This window comes from Nicotiana tomentosiformis, chromosome 6, assembly GCF_000390325.3.
Source record: "Nicotiana tomentosiformis chromosome 6, ASM39032v3, whole genome shotgun sequence".
Taxonomy (NCBI): domain Eukaryota; kingdom Viridiplantae; phylum Streptophyta; class Magnoliopsida; order Solanales; family Solanaceae; genus Nicotiana; species Nicotiana tomentosiformis.
Genome location: NC_090817.1, coordinates 39,337,801 through 39,342,071, shown reverse-complemented (window position 1 = coordinate 39,342,071; position 4,271 = coordinate 39,337,801). Strand labels below are relative to the sequence as shown.

General features: G+C 37.5%; 1 long non-coding RNA gene across 1 annotated transcript; it reads right to left on the bottom strand.

The window, feature by feature from the left end:
• Positions 1–2,404: 2,404 nt before the first annotated feature.
• Positions 2,405–3,233, bottom strand: LOC104085773 (uncharacterized). The gene is made up of 2 exons (XR_683941.4): positions 3,017–3,233; positions 2,405–2,864 (listed from the first exon to the last, which is right to left on the bottom strand). It is a non-coding gene; the product is annotated as an uncharacterized lncRNA (long non-coding RNA).
• Positions 3,234–4,271: the final 1,038 nt, after the last annotated feature.

Below are 4,271 nucleotides of genomic sequence, written 5' to 3'. Positions count from 1 at the left end.
CTTCTTCTTCTTCTCTCAGTCATTGGACCGAGTCAATCGGAAGAGCAATTGCCTTCCTCCTCACCCTTAGAGTTTTGGGCTTGGGGCCCTCTGACCGAGAGACAGCTTTTCGCTTCTTATCTTTCCCCGGTTTCGGGACCGGGGACTTGGTTCCTTCTTCACCGCTCGAAGGCCTCAAAGCGGCGTCCTTGGTTACACCTGCATGAAAGGAAATTGGTAACGAATGGAGCACAAAGAACACTTCGAAGGAAACGAGAAGTAAACCCTTATCATGGTTCCTGTCCTCCCATCTACCTTTTGTCAAATCACGCCAAGCGCGTTCGGCATAAGAGGAAGTCGAGGCTAACTTCCGAACCCAATCCTTGACGCCGGGCACCGCTTGTGACATCCAAGGGGCAGCTGTATATCGGGAAGAAACATCAGAAAAAAAATCAGGAAAGGATACGAAAAGCAACGTCTTATGAGAACCACGTACGGTCGAAATTCCATTCCTCGGGGAACGGCATCTTCTCTTTCGGAATAAGGTAACGGGTCCTCACCCAAATATAACTCCCCATCCAACCCCGATCCTTGTCTTCGTCGATGCTTGACATCAAAGTCTTCGATGCTCGACATCAAATCCAGCCACCCGCCTTTGATGGAGAAGAAGCGAAGTAGGATTACTATACGCCATAGAGAGGGATGAATTTGACCGAGGGTGACCTGATATCTTTTGCAAAATTCAATGATCACCGGGTCGATCGGACCCAATGTGAAGGGATAAGTATAAATACTTAAAAACCCTCCACATGGGTGATGATGCTCTCTTCGGGGGATGGAATTTGCAACACAACCTCGGGACCCCAGTTGCAGTCTTTTCTAATGGCCTCGAGATGACCCTCCGTTATAGAGCACATATACATCGACACGTGCTCACATCGGCCCGGGACGGATGAAGGATTCTCAACCTTGAAATCGATCTTCAGAGTACACGGGCCAGGAACGTAGTCATAGGTGGACGGCTCCACCGGCGCCTTGTCATCGGCCGACCGTGAAGAAGAAGCTTTCTCCTTCTGAGGTACAGTTTTCAAAGTTTTGGCCATTGATACGAGAGGAAGAAAGACAAAGGAAAGTGAAAAATTGACGACACCAAAACTCTGTTAGCGACGAGATAGAAAGAAAAGATGAGAAAATTTGGAGGAATGAATGCGTAAAAGTGGTAAATATTAGATGGAAGAGTTATTTATAGGCTCGCATCATGACGGTTCAATATCAGAGGTGGCCGACCGCCATCTGACAAGCATTAAATACCTTGAAAGGCTAAATCGATGGGACAGCTATCACATACGTCATAATCGATCTCTGTTAAAACGTCGACTTACGACCCGATCGAACCAACGAAAATCACATCGATTCTCACTGCATCCTTCATGAGAAATGAGGGACTATCTGTATACGGTCGAAATAGATTTCGGCCTTCCTACGTTCGATCGAGTTCAAGTGGTAAGAAGTCGGAGTAGAATTTTGGGAGTGAGCTCTGAAGTCAGTACTAACGAGCCTCGAGACCGAAGGTCGCTCGAGGCGTCGGCTCAGTAACCTTATCGAGCCCGTGACCGAATCGATCCGCAAGGCATTACTTCAAGATTGGAAATGTGCGACGCCCATCCCGAAGGTCGAACTCGAGCCAAGACCGAAGGGCTCGACCCAGTAATGAGTTCGAGCTAGTATCGAGCTCACAGACAAGAGCCGTTGCAACCGCACCAAGAGAGAGAATCTTGGCGGGAATCGAGGAAGAGATAAATTATCGTGGGTCCTCCACTATATGCTTTATTTTATTAGTTTTTGTAATGACCATCTACTATAAAAGGGAAAATTCTTGTAAGCTATGCACACACTGAATACACGTTATAGATTGGAACAAAAAGATCTTTTCTCATATACAAAGATATCTCCTTGTGCTCGTTTGACTGGATCTTATTCATTCTTTATGTTCATCATTGTCATTCTCATAATAAAAATACTTGTATTGTTATCTTTATATCAAAGGGTATTACGTATCCTTAGAACCATACATAAATTTAACATTATCCGATTTTTCGGATAAACAATCTCGAACTTTCATTCTAAACCGATTCTAACACCTATAACTTTTAATTACAAGTTCACTAAACAAACGAAATTATGTACATCTAAAGATTTGCAAACCACTTCTAACAAATCAAACTTCCCCTTAATATATATAACTAAAAACTATTTGACCACAATTCACTCCTTTCCATTGGAAAAAAATCTTGAAGTTTTGAACCATAAGTAAGACAAATAGTTGTTTTGAATTTTTTTGCTCAACCAATCACTTCGTTCTAGACAAAATACAATTAATTATATTGACATTATTTTTCAGAAACCAAAATAAAAAACCTTCTAATTTGCAGAAAAGTAATAATCGATTAATTTCCATACGATGAGAAAATTTACCATTTAACATCCCTATCTTATCACATCTCTAATAAGCACACCCACAAAAACTAAAGAAAAAGGAAAACTATTGCTTACATAAATAAAATAATATAAAAAGAACAAATTAAAGACGAAAAACTAAAAGGGGAAAATAAACAATATACATTAAGTAAAATTAAGTCGTCTAAATATCTGAATTATAAGGAAAAATAGATGCCTTCCAGCAACCACATTTATTCTTTTGGGTGAAGATACTCAAGTGAAGCATAACATTGTATTACAAGACGCTTTTACAAGTACCTTCTTCCATGTTTGCTCCTCCATAGATGCATCAACAATGACAACACCCCCTTCCCCTTAGCAGCGAAACTTAAATGTCATATGATCACTACAATTGTCGATGAACAATTGCTTATCCACTCATATCACTAAAAAAATAGAACCGCCGGTCAAAACCAGAAAATGTAAATCTCATTTTTTTGGAATAGTTATAAGATGATGATTGGAGATTTGTGGAATGCTATACATAAGACCTCTATAATAGAACAAACTTAGAAAATAATAAGGAAATTTAGTTTACCGTGTCCTCTTTCGAGTTGGCTGCCGCAAAATAACTCACATACATTCTAATAGAAAGCTTGAAGAACTGGGAATTCAAAGAAAAGATAAATTGGATGTAGTTGGGAACTCTTGGAAGCAAATGGCAAAAGACGACAGCTATGGCTGCACCTAAATTAGAGCTCATTTTCTTATAGTACTAAAAGTTAGAAATAGGGACCATTATGAGGACTACGAATGGAATGATCAGTTACAATAAGGAGGAATATGAAAGGCTGGAATAGAAACTGTTGAGATATTTTTTACAACGTTTTTTTCAATAAAGAATAGAAAAGAGAGTAGTAGTAATGATTGAGACATTTATTCTTATACCAATAAGATAAGATAAATAGAAAGTAAGAAAAAAGTTAAAAAAGAGAAAAAAGATAAATAGAATACTTGGTCAAAGAAATATGCTAACTCATTTTTTATTGTTCCAACTTTATATATATATATATATATATATATATATATATATATATATAGATAGATAGATAGATAGATATAGATATAAATATTGCAAGTGGAAAGACCATGTGTTGTAAAGTTGATTTACCAAAATATTCATAAAAAATTAAAAGACATTTTTATCCCTCATTTAAACACTACTCTTTAATATTGTTGTACCAAATAGTAAATTTTCCTTCCAATAAATGATAATAAATCAATTAAATGGGAAGTCATTGGCATGAAGTTCCCTGTAACTGCCACGCAATTAGTGAAGTCTATTTACTTTCTTGGAATTAGTCTACCACTTTTTTGTTTTATGTTTATGAGCTCAAACGTTTCAGTTTAGATTAACTAAGGGAAACACGTCTGCTTTAAAATTTCGCATACACTTGTACAGTAATAAATTCGGAGTTGAATTAGACAAGGTTTTCCCCAATTAAATGATGAAGTTTAAAAGACTCACTGTAGCTGTTAAATCACGAAATGCAACATGTGTGATATTTCACCTAATTTTATTGTTAAGTATCGTTCATTGACAATTCTGTCATGCAAATTTTTTGTTTTCCACCTTGTTGAGTTTAAAATACTTTCATAAGGAGCTGTGCATTCTTTGCATAATATAGTGTTGTTGCGAGGAAGCATGGCAGTGGGTATAGCTATCTCTCTTTTTTCTCTCTTTTCTTTTTTAATAATTTGGTGTAATAAAAGAATATGCACCTTTACGTTCTGTGCTTGTATAGTACAATCAAATGCATGCAATATATCATTGTTGGGTTTTCAGAACGAGA